The 17,425-nt window shown below is 40.0% G+C and overlaps 1 long non-coding RNA gene across 1 annotated transcript; it reads right to left on the reverse strand.

The window, feature by feature from the left end:
• Positions 1 to 16,429: 16,429 nt before the first annotated feature.
• lncRNA:CR44558 (long non-coding RNA:CR44558) lies at positions 16,430 to 17,115 on the reverse strand. Its single transcript, NR_124931.1, has one exon. It is a non-coding gene; the product is annotated as a long non-coding RNA:CR44558 (long non-coding RNA).
• Between the last annotated feature and the right edge of the window lie 310 nt (positions 17,116 to 17,425).

Below are 17,425 nucleotides of genomic sequence, written 5' to 3' on the forward strand. Positions count from 1 at the left end.
TGGCAGTGGGCGAGGTGAGGAAAAGGCTTCTGCTCCCGGATGATAACTGGCTACCGTTAATTTTCCCTCTGCCCCCCCGAGACTCATTTCCCACACCAGGCTGTTTAAAAAAAAAAAGAAAGAATGAAGCTGCTCGCACTGCCAGTTCTTTAAGGTGTAAATTCTGAAAGCCATAAACAAAAGGCGGCTTCGCTCCGTCCTTTTGGCCCTGCTTTTCGCCACCTCAATTCCTAGTCCTGAATCCTTGCAACATCTTCCTTCAATTCTTCCAAGTCAGCTGCTACTGCTGCGCTTTTGTTTGCACGCCTTGAAAACTGCGGCATTGTGTGCAGAAGTTAGCCCCGATTGGTCAAAACAGTGGGCTTGCTCAAATGAAAAAATAAATATATTAAAATAAAAAATATTCAACTATGTATTAAAATAAATAAAAATATTACTAAATCTTGATAAAATAATGATTAATAATCTATATGGCCATTTCAAAGCTTTTTTTACAAGGTTTGCATTATAACATTTGGTAATCTTAAGGCATGATTGGTATACATGTATTTATTTTTATATAAATTTTATATGTTTTATTTATATTCTAGTTTAATAATAATGGATTGGAATTGTACCAAGGAAAAATAACGAATAAAATGTCCATATACGATTCGAAGTACTTTTCCCTTCCATTCCTGATCATTCGTCTTTGCTAGTTTAAGCTCGTAAAGTCAAGGACCTCTAAGCCTGACTCTTGATGATTCTGTAACCACGGTGCAGTGTCCTTCATCTGATGGCCACGTTTATGGCGCTTTGTGCCGCCCAGTAGCCGAGCAGCTCCTTTCGCCATTCCAGCCCATAAGTTCAGTCAGCCGGCTGTGCACAAAATGAAATTGTTTTGCTCGTCGTCGCCGGCATCGCTTTGCTTTTTACCCGCCGTCTTTTTTAGTATGCCGAACAGCAGCTGCTACTCCTTGGCTCCTTGGATCCTGTGCTGCTGTGCTGCTGTGTCCTGTTCTAACCCCCGGGTCCCAGTCCAGGGTTTTGGTCTCGCCGCGCTGCACAGAATTTGTAATTGCAATGTCGGTTAATTAAATACAGTTTTACTTTATGTAGCTCGCTCGCACTCGGCCGTGTTGTTTATCTTGTGTAGCCGTCATTTTTCTCTATTTTTCACTTAGGGCTTGTTACACTCTCAACTGAGCCTGGTTGTTCCCAGAAAATTTATAGTCCCTGCCCGGCCAAGGAGCTGGAAGCCCTTTCTGAAAGGATTATGAGTTAGACATTGAGAGAGCTGAACACGAAGGTATGGGAAGGTATGGCGGCTTGAGTTCAATGCCAAGATAAGTAGATAGTATTCGCTTCTAAGAAGTATGTAGATGTAGAATAAAAAAATGTACGAAAATTTATTATATTCAATGAATAAGTCTATGCGACAGTATCTATAGAATACTTCTACTATTTAAAGGTTATATGAGTGTGAGTAAAACGCTTCTGCCTCTAAAGGATTTTTTTCTCTGTCCCCTTTTCCCACTGGAATTCTAAACTGTAACAGCAATTACTTGAACATATGTGAAGCAATTAAAAAATGTTCCACATACGCACTGTGTGACACTTTTTTTTACGCTCAGCCATTTTTCTCAGTATTTTCATTCTTTCCGGGTTAATTTCTCTTCTCGCTCGTACTTCTTGTGGTGTGCTTCCCATTTCATGTTCCTTTTATTGGGTTTTCCACACTCATTTGTTTTTTCACTCTTTTAACTTTTATTTAAGAGAATTTTCCATTTGGCTCCCAGACAGGAGCGCTTTAGATTCATCAGAAAAATGCTCTATATTGAATTCGATTTATTGCTGGTCGAGATGCGTAGAAGTTGATTAGTTTACCAAACATTTGCCAACCGAATTTAGAGCAATTTTCAATGGAAAAACAAAGAGGATGTTGAGTTGCTGTTCAAGGAATATAAAAACGACCATTAGAATTCTAAACAGCAAGTTAAACAATAATTCAGAAGGCTAAATTATGGCGAACCCCCGCTACGCCCACCATTACAGTAATCAAATATTATTTATTTGCTGTTTACACATATAACATTTCCTCGCCTCCTTCTCATCCCATGACCCTCTTCCAACTGACTTGCCAAATTTATGCAAATTGTGAATGGAGTGGGAGGAGTACGAACATGGGGCATAAATTGGCTTATTGCGCTATAAATTGTATTTATTTTGATGAAATTTACACAGGGCCTAAGCGAATAGCCACGTATCCATATATATGCCAGCCCATACATTGCCCCTAGATCTTAAGGCTTTAACTCATGGTCGCTGTGAGATTTTCGGTTCTCTGTATAATGAACCGCAATGCCGAAGATGCCTTGATAAGGAATTAAATATATAAAATGCGTGAGAACAAAATTTTCAGCTTGGGTTTGAGGCGAAAGCGGAAATGAGATCCGTGAAAAATTTCCATGCACTCAGAACAAATAAAATACGGTGATAAAGAATGTAATAAATTTTGTCTGATTCAACCATTTTTATTGCAATATTATAGCAAGATCAATACAGTGTTTTAAATCTAAAATATTTATCTAGAAGTATACAGCACATGCTACAGATCTTTCCTCAGTGCATTGATTTCGCTGCTTAGCGACATTGATGTTTATGGATTCTGATTGCCCCCGCCCTATCGACATATCACACCCCGGAGCAGAAACGATGGCAGGATAAGCACGCTTCCTTGCACAGAAGCCACATTGTCGCCACGCCCCTCCTCCACCTCCGCCATCACCACACAGGATTGCTCGGCTCCTCGTTCAACATCGCAACATTTAATGAATATCGAAATTGGCAATTTCAATATTAAAGCGATTTTGCCAAGCTATATGAGCTGTGCCACGCCCGATAAGATTAGGCCAAGATGGGACCCAGTCCGTATCAATGTACGGATATATGTATCATATGTGCGTGCCTGTGTACTTAGTCGATTCGAAAGTCATTGGCGTGTAAATTACGCCAGTCATGATGTTTTTTGCATGCTTCGATTTGATGATGCGGAAAAGTAAAACCACAAAATCTGGGCTCCATCTAGTATAAATCCCACATTCGACCCTGACTCCGGATATGCAAATGACAATGCAGTTTCACTGGGGATTTCCTTCTCTGGAATTAATCAAGCAGCCCGGCACTCGAACGGCTAAATTGTTATCCCACTTGCCCCCTCTCCGTAAAACTTTTCAATCTAATTGGCCAGCAGCTGCTGGGAACTCGTCTCTGTTCATCTCTGTTGTAAAAGGGCGGGGATTCTTTAGTGTTATGGCTGCCATTTGTAGTTGAGCCAGAACTCATAAAATCCAGTCAGGAGTTGTTACTGTCTGGTTACATTCCAGCCAAATGAAGCTCGGATAAGGATTGTGGGGTTGATTTGGGCCAGCGGATGAGGGGGATTCCTGTCTCTTGTACTGGTACAGATTCTGGTTCCAAATGAAATTTGCAACCACCGAAATAAAAAGTATCAGTAGCTGCCAGAATGTACATAAACGGGAATTAATTTCCAACAAAATGACAAAGCAAACGGCTTAACAACGGAAGGGTGGGGCCCCAAGATAGAAGTCAACTGGCGGAATCCAGAGTCCCAGAGATGGGGCGAACAATTCAAAGGGTTCAGGATGAAACATCCCGAAGTGAAATAAGGAAAACAACTGAGGTAACCAGAAAATTTCAAAAGAGATCTTCGATGTAAAGCTAAATTAATTAATGAAATGAAAACAACTTTGAAACGAAAAAAGGAAAATGGATTTTTGAATCCCTTGCACGAGTACTTCATATGTTACTTTCCACATTTTACAAAGTGGGAAAATTCATTTGAATACCTTACATTTTTCGAATACTACAAACAAAATATGCAGTTGTTGTGTTAATTTGAGAATAACCCATGAGCTCAACAAATTCAAAACCATTTAGAAATTACTAAGCTGCCCTTTAAATATTAGATTTAACTTAAACAGGATTAATAAATCTTACAAAAAAAAAAACTGTTTGGCTTACATAAAAAATTGAAAATTCGAAACTCATTTCCAACTTTCAATCCCAATCAACTGGTGGCGAAGGAAAAAAATCAATCAACTTTTTCTATCAACTGCAATCACTTTTAGCTCGTCGAGCAATCAACATCCGTTACACTAATTTGATGTTGAACCCTCGCTTCGCCGCACCATCTTTGGCTAACATTATTAAAATCTTTATCAAATCGAAATTAAAAACCAGTTGGAATTGCTTCCTTCGCCGCCACCGCCGCCCCTCGATTTCCATTTCCAACTAGACTCCATCTTGGCCCGGCCCGGCCCGGACCCATAAAACTTTAAATAAATATGCAGCGTGTGCTGGCCTCGTTGCCTTCGGTGTGTGCCTGTGCAACCGATAACATCATTATTGATGAAGCTTTGGCCAGAAGTCACAGGCAGCCAGCCAACCATCTAGCCATCCAACCAAACCAGCCGGCAAATGGCAGAAAAGGCAGAAAGGCAGCTCGAACAGATTGCAGGAATGTGCGCCCAAGGAGCCGCAGCCCCAGACTCCTCCGGAGTCCTTCGGTGTTGGAATCGGAATCGGAATCAGACCCGTACAACCAGAGATATAGATAGAGGTCACCATGCCAGTCGAGAACTTCCTTCAATCCCATCCCTTCGCAGGACCCCACTTTGGGATGTTGGGTGGTCGGCAAAGGCGAACAGGGGTGGAAATTCGCGCTCGTTTAGAGATTGGAAATCGTAGACATCGTCGCAGTCGTTGTAATAACTGTAATTGATTTTTGATTTGTGATTTAATTTAACACAGTTAAATGAATTGAAGTGAAGTGGAGGGCACAGAGTGCAGAAAAGAGCAGATGCAGAGGTAGTAGTAGAGTGTAGGTCCTTTCGATATTTGTCGAGGCTTAGTTGGGTTGACTTGCTATCCGGCCAGAAAATATGCAGATGAATACTGATTTTCATAAAGTGTACTAAAAATGTGTATTTAAAAGAAGACACAATCTCAAAGCTTAATATTATATGTACATTTAAAAAACACTATGAATATGGAACGCCTTTTTTATGCCTTTTTTGTGTTTGACAAGCAGAGCATTTAATATGAAAAATAAATTTGTTTAGCCTTGGAGACAAAAAATAGTATTAAAAAGCACTAATAAACTAAACATTCCAATTTGCTTGACAAATGGCCCTAAGAGGCAAAACCCTCAAGACATCTTTACTAACAATAAAAATAATAATCTCATGATTTTGTCTTAAATATAATGTCCTTCAAATTAACTATAAAAGCAAAAGTATGTACAAAGTTGAGATCCATTCAAAAACATAAAAAAGTACTTAGCATTTAATGTTTAGTAAGATAGTCATCAGTTAGAATCGATCGCGAATTGTTAAGTCTCTCGATTTAATTTCTCAGGGCCAAATGGCTTTCTCCCGTCATGGGAAGCGCTTTATTAATTGTCACTCCAAGCAAGGACACCTTATCCTGCAAGGACTGCGCCATGGTACGATAAATACCACAGCACACAAAAACCCGAAAGTTGCCGTGCTCGAGGGAAGTGCGGGTTGCGATGGAGTGCTGCAATGGCAATTACTTGGCGTTGATGATGAGCCAAGATGCAGCCAAGTGCTTTCAGCTTTCACTGTTGTCGCATCCTGGCATCGAAAATGGTACGGGTGGAGGCGGTAGTAGTAAAAGGACAATGCTTTGATTGCCCGTGGAAGATAAAGGAAGGAGACGCCAGACGTTGTTAATGTCTGGTCATGAGTTAAACACTCCAATAAAACGTGAGCATGTGTGCCGGCAAGGACTATAAAGCAATTGCATCGCCACGTTTGGTTCTTGGGCGTAAGGACAATTATATTACGTATACGCTTCTAATAAAAATAATTCAAATGACCAAGCGATTTGCGGAGATTAAGCAATTGCTAAGAAGACAGATTAAACGTACTCTACTTGTTTTCAAAGAAGAACTTTCGAAAAATCGCATTATCTATTTAACAACATTAATAAAAGTTTAAATACTACTTATTTGTACAAATTTCATATGTAAGCATTACATTTTATAGATTATTTTGAATAATATTGAAGTTGTACAGTGGCTTGGTTTGAAACTAAGAACAAAGCCAAATCTTTCCATTTTTAACGAGAGATTAGGGTTTTTTAATTGATTAAGGTTTTAAGTGTACTTTTGCGGGCTCTCAGGATGAACATCACAGAAAATCACAAATTGGCAAGTCAGACACAAAGAAGCTGAGCAAAAAGCTCGGACTGTATTTTATTTGCACATTGCATGCGAAATGAGCTCTCGAAAGTTGTCTAAAGAGGCTATAGGCTCTATGGTACAGGGTTTTGACTGGGCTATAAATTATTTCATTTCAGGGTGATTGTGTGCTGGAGAAATCGACGCAATTAAAAATCAACAAAAGTTGCACAGAGCTCCCAAGGCCTGAAGGCGACCAATCAACAAAATGGGGAAAAGGACTTGCAGTTGGTAGGCTCAGGACAAAGAGAATTCTCGAAATGTCCAAAGGAATTTCCCAGCTCTCTCTCTCACTCTCTTTCTGATCTCCACTCTGCATTCAAAAGGAAAAGCCTGCAGCTGGCAATTTCCAATTTAACAAATGACAAAAATTGTTGAGCAAATTGATTGCATTTCTTGGTTGCCGTTGTACAGGGGATATGCACACGACCTAAGCAAATAGTTTAGGTGAAAGCAGGTAAAACGGGCCAAAATGAGTTCAGCATAGTCTAATTTTATACGCAGTACTTTTATCGCGCGCTTAGCTTGTTCGGGTTCGAGTTTGCCTGGTGGTTAGCGCTCAAGGGTTAAGCTGTTTTTTAGGTGTTTAATTTGTCCGGAAGCTAATCCTTCCAGACTATCGACGTTGATGTATATTCTGTTATTCATGCAACTGAAACCCACAAAAAAAAGATTACGCGAGGCAAAAATGCTGGAGCTTTTGGATACTTTCTGCACCTAGCCAGCCACACAGTGAAGCCAAAATTACTTGTCAGTATATCATGAGCAGGAAGGATGAAGGAATTGGCATTGGAAATTATCATGCGCCCGGTTGCCCGCATCGTCGACAAAGTGACGACGATGCGTCCAGACAGGCTATAAAAGGACCTTTCTGGCTGCAGCAATAACTCAGCCGATAATCAGAAGAAAAAAACTAAGTAAGTATGGAGTGCGGAAAATAAAAGGACCAGGAAATCTAAGGCAGACCGCGGCCGGAGAAAGTCAATTTGTTAAGCTGCAGGAACGGCATCTGAGAAAAAAATGGCAGGAAAAGGACCTCGGCAGGACAAAGGAAATGTGCAAAATTGGGGCGCACAAATATGCTTTAATAAATCACTTCACCTCACTTATTTTATTAGAATTAAATTGATTTCTTGTGGCGGCAAAAAAAAAGAAAGGGCCAACTGCGACGACGACAGGCGTTGGCTGGCATCAGAATTAATATAAAATGAAAAGTTTTGAAATTTATTACAAATTGAATTGATTTATGCAGCGCACAGCGTTGGAAAAGTAAGGTGACAAAGTGAAAACTTTTCCTTGGGCCCCCGGTTGAGCAAATTAAATCGGAATGGCGGGAATTTTTATGCAGCCATCGCGTTAATCAGATAAAAAGGTTTATTCTCGGCTCGTTCTTCATGCGAGCACATAAGTTTGGACTTGTCCTGCGGTCCGAAAGTTATGCGTCCTCACGCAGAATTACATACAGTCCACGACATACCTATAAGGCCCGCCCACACTCTGACATTCACGCATTACAGGAACAGTCAAAGGTAAATAACAGCAGCTGCAAAAACACCAAGTTGAAACTGTGAAATGTTGTGCATGCTGCAGTTGCACGCAATTAAAATAACACTTGTTAAAATATTTATTTTATATGGTGGGTGGTGGGAGGGGGTGGTAAAGGTACGGAAATGCATGTGCGTGCAATGAAAACGCTGACTATGACAGTTTGAAGTTTGCGCCTTTCCATTTACAGGTTTTAAAGGTTTGAATCATTAAAGCTTAAAAATATATTAGGTTTACTTTCATTCATTTATAAAATTCGATTGATTGCGAACATCTTACAATATATAGATATTTCATTATGATTTTGCTCCGCTTGTATAGCACTTCAAATTGTAGTCTTAACAAAACCTATCAAATAAATGTATGCCAGTTTTTGGACTTTATATTTAACTTTCAACATTTAAGAACGACCATATCCGAACTTTTCACCTGTACGTTTTTTCGATGCAAAGGTGCACTTTTGTCAATTGTCCGCTTCCGCTCGTCACAAACATCCTTCAACAATAATGACAGGCAGAAACAATGAAGTCTAAAAAAATATATTATAACTGAAACTATATTGAAAAAGTCGGGATAACCATAGGTTTAATTGGCTGAACCCAATGAAAAATTCAATAAAAGTTAATAAAATTGATTTCGCTTAAATAATTTGCTGGCAAAGCCTTTGTGCACAACGCAATAGAGCATGACAGGATAATAACAAAATAATAGTAATGGAGAACAAAGGGAATCTGAAATTCATTAAATTGGAAACACTTTATTTGCACATTCTTGCTGGTTCCCAACTAAACTTGACAAAGCAAGAAGCAAAAAAGGATACTCGTCCTGGTGAATCAAATAAATTTTGCTTAATTAATTGATTTTAAACATGCATAAAGCAATTTGCAGTATTTGCGTTTAAGTTTTGTGTGCATATTTAAAACGATTGCGGCATAATACCCACCTAATAGTTTTGGCCATCCACCGCCGTTTGTCAACAAATGTTTCTCTTTAAACTTTCCAACTCAATAAGGCTGAAGGATGCTTCAGTTTCTGGTCCGTTCGCTCCAGAGAGTTTTCAGTCTGGACCGTAACAAACAGGAAATGAATACCCCGTTGATGCAGCCAGTTCGATGGAAGTAGTGGGTTCGGAAAAAAAAGTATATTTCAAACGGAAATATGTTCAATTTAAAAAATACCCCAAGAACAGGAACACAGACTTTGGTACTCACATCGAATTCAATGCCGTTGAGTGACACATACACGGTGAACTAGAAAAGGAACAAGAAATAGTGCAAAATATTTGGGGTATGTGAAAAACAGAATTACTCTATTATAGCTTTTAAGTTATACTACTTATTACAAATGAATATTGGAAAAGATGCTAAATATGCACTAAAATACATTACATTTTAAAGTAGAGGAACACATAAAAGTTTTTTTATATTACTAAACGTCAAAGAATTCAGGCTTTTTCAGAAATAGTTTTTTTCATTAAAATACTTTTAATTATATATAGAAAATATCTAAGATAAGCCAATCCTCCTGATTCAATATTTTTCCCGGTAGAGTATGGCAAGCCATTGCAGCAGGTAACATCAACGGCTAAAATGGCGCAATGGCAACCAACAAAGCACAAAACAAACTGCAACAAAATACGGCCAAAACAAGGAAGGCAGCGAGAAATAAAAGTGCCGACCAAAACGCCACACACGTACACGAAAAGATCCAGCGAACTGAGCTCGAAAAGTTAACAAAAACAGTGGCACAGACAGAGAAATAAGGGGATATTGTGGCAGAGGGGCCAGAGGAATTGGAACTGGAGCTGCAACTGCCATCCTTGTTGGCCAAGTTGGCCATGACAGCGACCAGCCAAGTGGCGGTCATTGTGTGGCTGCCTGGTCGGTTTGGATGGTTGGACGTCCTTCGTCCTCGTCACCATCCTCCGGACGTTCACATGAACGCCACCAGCGGAGCATCCGGATCGGATCCTCCTTTCGGTGGCAATGGGAATGTCAATTGAATCATCTTCACCAGCGCTGGAATGTTTTGCATTGCTTCTGCCAATTGAACCCTTGGAAAAGAGTCAGCGCAATTAGAATGCCGCACACCCACACACCACAGGAGAACACAACATTATGACAGCGCCAATTATCTAAAATTCTGTAAAATATTGAACAAAATTCAAAATCTCGGGTGTTTGGTGGATTGATAGAAATGGATTTACAAACATACATTTCTTTACTAAGAAAGGTATACATAGTTTAAAGACTATTTACTTTAATTAGGACAATTTTAAACATACATATATACGAGATTGGCGTTACGGATTCTATTGGTTTTCAAGACCTTTAAATGTTTTTCTCTGTGCATAAATATGAAATGTGGGTGGATCACTGAGGTTTGGGGTCGAGTGTCAAGCGCAGCGCTGATTGTCATTCATTATGCAATCAATATTGATTGCTTCACGGCTCGCGGAAAATGTTGAAAAGTGACTTGCCAATTTTCACAACGCATCGACGAAAATGGGTAACGGCAAGCAGCGAAATTATTCGAGTGTGGGTCCAATGGAGTTGCCCACCATGAAAAGGCCGGGCGAGGAGCAGCTTCCGTTTGGCAGCCAGCAAGGTAATGGTATTCCCCGTCGAAGTCAGCTTCCCATCTTCGTGGGCATCCAACAGATCGAAACAAAATTTCTCCCTGTCCACGCGTTGATGCTTTCCTCGCTGACATTTTTCATGCAGTGTCGCGTACGCTGATTGATGAATGAATAAACGAATCATGGAATGAATGAGCGCCCGACCCATTCGAGTTTTTCAACCGTAAAAATATGTCAAGTGGACAGGCGATGGAAGTTAACGCCCATAGAAAAGATCCAGCTTGTGAAATAAATGACTGTTCGATCGGATTTCCTAATCAAATTACATGTGTCGTTCAATTCGTAAAGTGCAAAAAAAGAAAACTAATATTCCCATAGAGCTCAAGGGAAAATTGTATATATTATCTGTTAGCTCTTTCTGTGTTTGCCAGATTTAGATCATTCCCTGCTCGATTGATAACATTCAAAGTCTTAGATAACAAGTACTATAAAGAAGCTTAGTTAATTTCGTAACATTTTTTTTTCTATAATCAACTTTAATTATGATTATTAATAATATATTTAAGTTAAGTTTAAGTTATTTTTGAAAATTTACCAAAGCAATAAAACGATGCTCTGTTGCTCTGGCTTTGTTTGGTTTCTGTGTAGACATCATCGGTTTCGAGGCGTCACATCGAAATGCATTTGGGAATACACATCCCTTCGAATCGCACGGGGATGAATCTATATATCTGTGGGCGGCTTTCGGTCAACAATGACTTTGACAGTTGACAAGACACCGCTACACAACACAATGCCACACCGCAGCCGTCTTGACCAGACAGCAACTTGGTATTTTACATGGGTCGAGGCTCCTGGGGAATTAAACCCTAATTCAATTAAGCCGTTGCCTAAATGATAAGAACAATCTTCTTAAGTTTGGCGTTTCCAGCATTATGGGAAATTTAATAAGCCATCGCTTGTATTTCTTATAAAATTGTTTACGCTCTTAATGTGATACATTACCTTTTCGGATTTAGCGTGGTTGGGCTAATATCTAAGCCAAGAGTTTGGGCCACGTTAAGACGCTTCCTGTTACTGCTGCCTGTGGAGAACTTTTGATGCAGCTTGGAATTTCTCTTTCATCCTTCCATTGCATCCTGCTCCCTAGCTTATCATTGCACTTTTGTGCACAGAAAACATAGCTCACCATTAAAAATTATTTCACAATATATAAATACTTTTGTTATTATTATTATTTTATTTATAAGAAGTCCATACTTTGTTTTCACTTTTTGAAGACTTGTCAGAATTTTAAATCTTATACTTTTTTCTCCGTGTAGCCGGTCACTTTTCTGTTCCGTTCCGTCTGTCAAGTCTCCGTGTCCGTTGAGTGCATTAATACGCTTGCATAATACTTTAATGTCGGAGCTTGGCCCCCTCCCCATTTTCTCGACTCTTTTCCAGCTGACAAACGGAAAAGCTGCTGCCGCTGCTGCTGCTGATGATGATTCTAGCTGGCAGAACTGGGAAAACTTTTGCCTGGCTGCAGGAAGTGCAAGAAAATTAAGAAAATACTCATCGTTCTCGACAGTGGCCAGGCTATTTACGACAGTGAGCATTGAAATTATACGCCCAGCGTGGGCTGCACTGAGTCCACTTGGCCAAAGTAAAAGTCAACATCCAAAGCGGGTCTAAGCCAAAGGCGAATTGTCCAAAAGGAATTCCAAGTGTTGTAAAATGGCAACATGGATTGTTGAGCAATTTGCTGGAAACAGGGAGTGTGAATGCGCGTGTGTGTATGTGTGTGACTGTGCCCCAAAAAAGTTTGGCCACACACAAATGGCCAAATGCAAACTTTGCCACAAGCAGCGAAGCGATCCAGAAGAGTTCTTGAGATATGAGCACAATTAAAACTTGCCGCAAAAGACCAGTTGGCGCTGGCGTTTCTTGGATATCTCACAAGTGCCAGCTTTGAGTGATAAGCCGTAGCGGAAAACGGGGCGAGTTGTCGGAAAGGGGATTGGGGATATAGTTTTGATGGGCCACAGAAATTGATTTAAGCTCTGGTGAAACATTACAAACTTAGTTTCATTCTAAATGTTAAAGTAAAAGAGATCGGTGAACAGCAAAAAATATGTATTAAACCACACTTAGTGGAATTTCATCTTAAATAAGTCGATTTACTTGTTTCAGTATAGATCAGCTCTTAAGCCCATTAAAATTCCCGCTACTCGCCATGAAACTCCTCTCCATTGCGATGAAATCAAAACTTTTGAAAAAGCCCAAACCAAAAGGGGAAAGCAGACAAAGCGAACTGACGAAATCATGGCCATAAACAGAATCAATGAGCAGTAAAGCGGCAATAGATTTGAGTTATGGTTATTAATAATGCTGTGTGAGCTGCCCCCAGGCAAAGGACGAGATAACCTCGGAAACGAGACAGGACATGGAACATGCGGCAATGCAGACTTGTCTGGGTCCAAAAACACAATATAATATAGGGGGAGAGATGGTCTGGGCTGGTGGTCTTATGGTGGGATTGTGTTGGCCAGCCAAACAACAACAGGCAATGAACAAGAGTTAAGCTGGCTGGCATCCTTCACAAAACATTGCATCGTGTGAATCCAATATAGGAGGAGATCTCCCGCGCCCGTCCTCGCTCTTTGGCTGCCGGAAGTGCCTTTTGTCTGGCTTCATAATATTTTGCTCGTTACTTTTTAATATGACTCACAACAACATCCGAGCCAACAGGCAGACAGGGCTGACTAGAAGGTAGGAAAGGACGTCAAAGCCCCACAAAACGTTCACTCACAGTCGGACATATTATCTGCACTAAGCGAGACAATGCTAAAATCTATCTGAAGTGAAAATTTTATTACCGCCTTCCGAGAGGGACTGTGCGGGGTCAGTCTGTGACACCGTAATCAGTGCATGTCCTTGTCAGGGTGTCAGAGGATTACTCATAAAATTGCGATATCTTTTGTCACCTTTTCGGGGTTGAACTTCAAGTGTGCACAGAAGTGATGCGTACACCCCACCCCTTGACCGACATAAAGCTCATCCATTAGCGTTTATTGCTCATGATAAGCAGCTCCATGCTTTCCCCAAAAATTGTTCATAAATTCAAGTTGGCTTGCATATGATGGTGTTTTGTAGCCCCCACAGCTGGCAATTGTACTTTAACCCCACCCCAAAAATGTTATTTACCCTTACTCATCGGAATAGGAAAGAAATCTGGGTATCAGCATAAATATTATTACAAAATGCTTGACCGCACTTCGAAGTGCACAGCCAACTGGTCCACATTTGCTGAGCTCTGCAATGCTCATTCATCGGATATGTTTTCTAAGCTATACAAGACAGTCTCGAACGAGGGCATATAGATATTATTTGGATGTCACAGGACTTCAAGCACACCTGTCGTTTTTTACCCACTTCACCAATCAGACGTATTACATTTGACATTTCTTTTGATATTATTAAAAATTTTGTGATAGGGTTGCGCTGAAGCTGACACTTATTGAATAAAGCTTAAAAAATCTTGTTATACGGTTATATATTCTGGCCCTCTTCCACTTTTTCAGAGTTTTTATTTTAATTATATAAGCTAATACATTGAAATTAAAAATCGAAAATGAGTACGATCATAATCGGATATATGTATATGTTGTTCCTTCCTTTCAAATCAAAACTCTTCTACAAAAGTTTTTTTTTCTTTGATGTTTCCTGGCATAACCGCAACCCTGGCGATTTTTCGTTTGTGACACCACCATTTGTAGCCAGTAAGAGTTTGACTAAAAAGGCGAACGGGTGAGCCTTCATAAACTTGGCCAGTTCTACCCAAGCCCTATGTAAATAAATAAATATATATATAGAGCTGCGCTTAGCGCTGTATATATATTTATATATATATACTTATATAATTTTATATATACATTTTTTTCAACGCTTTATGCATGCAGCAGAGGAAAACATTTTATATTGCACACATATATTTTTCATAAACCGGAAAATTTAGGTCAGCACCGCGGGGTATAACCGTACAGCTGGCAAGATGGCAGCGCCCAGGACAGCGTCGTCTACTATTAAACGCTAATGCAGAAGCCCCCACCGGCGATTCCCTAGCGGTCAACGTACTGGCGACGTCAAAGCGTCGTCAAAAATGAATATGCGCATAGGATGCGGCGGAAATATTAAGCATACGCCGCGTGTGTGAGTGCCTGCCGTGTCTATGCGGCATGGTGAAAATTACGAAAACGGCCACGCCAACGATGCAGGCCACTTGAACTAGGGGATGTTCTGGTATCGGATTTCCTCGCGTTGGCGAACTAAATATCTTTTTAACGGATATGCTACAAAAAATTGAGTGTAATATAGTTTCGCATCCATGTATTCTACGATATTCTTTAAGATATCAAGTTTTTATCTGCTTTAAACGATATGGAAAAGATACTTTAATTTTGATAATCCTACTTTTAATAGTAAATTTAACGTGCTGAGACTAATTTCCAAAAACACTGTTTCTCAGAACTACATATCTGACTTATATGACGCTCTCCACGAACTAGTCGCATATAGCCGTGGGTCTCCAAAGGTTTCCAAAGTATGATTGCGTGCCTAAGCGCCATCTTACGGTTGATAGCTTCATTATAGTGCCGTGTTGCAGTTGTCGTTGATGTTGCTGTTGCATATTTGCCTCCTTGGTTCATACACAGAGAACAAATTGGAGAACGACTAGAGTTTGAAAATCAAATCTTTTTTCCCCGTTTCTCAATTAAATAAATAGATTTTGGAAACGTGGCTTACCATTTCTAGCTGCCTTAACGTCATATTGATCTTATTACTAAATAAAGAAGAGCTATAATCTACTGTCTGCATTTTTCTGTGTATCCCGTGCTTGTTTTTCTTGCCAAGTTGCAAGTGCTGATTATGGCCAAAAGGAAGAGGGACTTTGCCTGCATTCAGCTCGTTTGCGTTTTTCTAATTTTAGTTAAAGTGTTTTGCTGCTCCGCTTGGCGCCTCCTCGCCTTAATTTTTAAATTGCCAAGCGGAGTTTTCGCCTGGCCTCCTTTCGGTTGTTAGCGCACCAAGTGAAAGTTGCCGTTTCTTTTGAGCCTCGCACTTGAGTGTTATGTGGCCGCTTAAGATTTAAAAATTATGATTGGCGCGTAGTGGGCCAAGCTCTTTTTAAGGTATAACGAAAGTCACACAAATTGTGTGCAATTATGATTATGTAAGAAACAAATTCAAGTTGATTTAAATTAGAGAGTGTATTACAAAATTTCCAAGTGACAGATATTGCAACAATAGACACTTCTTTCATTCTTTCAAATCGAATAAATCCATTAAGTGACCGAAACTAAAGCCAGGGAAAAGTATCTCCGGCTGGCCCACCTCTTCCTGCCTTAGTAAATAAAACAAAAAGAGTTAGGATCCACTTGGCCAGACACTCCCATGCGCATAAATTTCAATAGCAAATCCATAGATGGCCATGGAAGTTGCGGGCCCTCTGCTCTCACAGACAGCGGAAATTGTTGAGATTTATGGCGACGGGGTTCCAGAGGGCTGCGCCATATTTATTTGAAAGTAAGTTGCATCCCATCCAGCCTGATTTCGAAGGACCTGCCTACCGAACGAACGGGTGGAGCGAACCGTTTCAGTTTTCAGCTCGGGCTAAAAACCCCAAAAGGATATTACATATCCTGTTCCTAGTCGTGTAAATGCCATTATAGATTGAATGTTTGCTCGGGGTCGAGAGTTGCGATTGCCATTTTCCCCGTTTGATTTACGTTTTCCTTGCATCCGCATCCATTTTGTTGTGCTCAGCATTGCATGTTGCTTACTTCGAGGCCATTCTGGTTCGAATACCCTTGTTTGCTCAGTTCTGGAAATCAAAATATAACATATTTTGCCTTTTGTAAGAAAAGATACTCGCGTACTCTGTTATTAGTTTTATAGTTTATAATTGTAGTGTTTTATAACTTCATTATTTTCATTCAGGCATTTTGTACTAACTTTCTTTTTGAAAATCTACCCAAGTCTAGTTTAATCGTATAATTCAAAAATAGTAGTTAAAATGGTGGGATTCTTACTTTATTGAAATCATAAAGTGCACTTGAACTTGGTCGTTGTAATCACCCCTAATCATATACTTAGGATATCAAATATTCGGCAAATCATTGGGGACTTATATCCTGTTTTGTTCATTGTCTCAGAGCTCTTGGCCTTGGTCTTGATCTCGCGTCCTCCGTTCTCGACTTCCGCTTCCGGCGCCCAGTGAGTTATGTATTGGAGTGCAAAATATGAGGCTATTAGAGGCCTTAAGTCCGTCGTTCATACGTGCAAGCTGCGCTTTTTCACACACTAGCTCCAATATGCCCAGCAAAACACGTTCTATGCCGGTATGAGAGCATCATCATTATTATTATCCAACAGCTCATGACTGCGGCCATTAGGTGGAAAGGAGCAGATGAAACTGAAAGCGAAAGGCGTTCGAGTCCCAGTGTCCTGGGAAGCTGCTCTTCCTCCTCCGATTCCGTCTCAAGTGACTATTCACAGCTGAAGATTTATTGAATGTGCGCGATGCTGCCAGTCTGCCTTTCCCATCGCCTCTGCCACGGATTCTCTGGTGTCTGCCACTGAAAGTTGGCTCCGTCTGCTCTTTGGCATTGGTATTGAGTGTTTATTTATTTTCAAGCATCATAAAAAATACATAGGCATACACAGAACCAGACGGGAAAGCATGGCCAGAAAGGAACCTCAAAGATGGCTGGGATGTACAGAAATTCCAGTTTATGATTTCCCAAAATAAAAACATAAAAACTCTAAAAATGTAATGTCTTGTCAGTGTTTCAGAAATGAAGCACAACTTGTAACAAAATAGTTTAAAATACCCTTTACGGAAACACGTAAAAGAATGTTAGTATGATTAATAATATATTGCAGCTAATATTTTGTATAAAATAATAAACACTGTTTGAAAATCAATCATATTTATATTCCTGAAATTATTACCAATTTAAATAAATAAATTTTTTCTACGAAAGAAAATCCCT

The sequence above is a fragment of the Drosophila melanogaster genome, chromosome 3L (genome assembly GCF_000001215.4).
Source record: "Drosophila melanogaster chromosome 3L".
Classification (NCBI taxonomy): Eukaryota; Metazoa; Arthropoda; class Insecta; order Diptera; family Drosophilidae; genus Drosophila; species Drosophila melanogaster.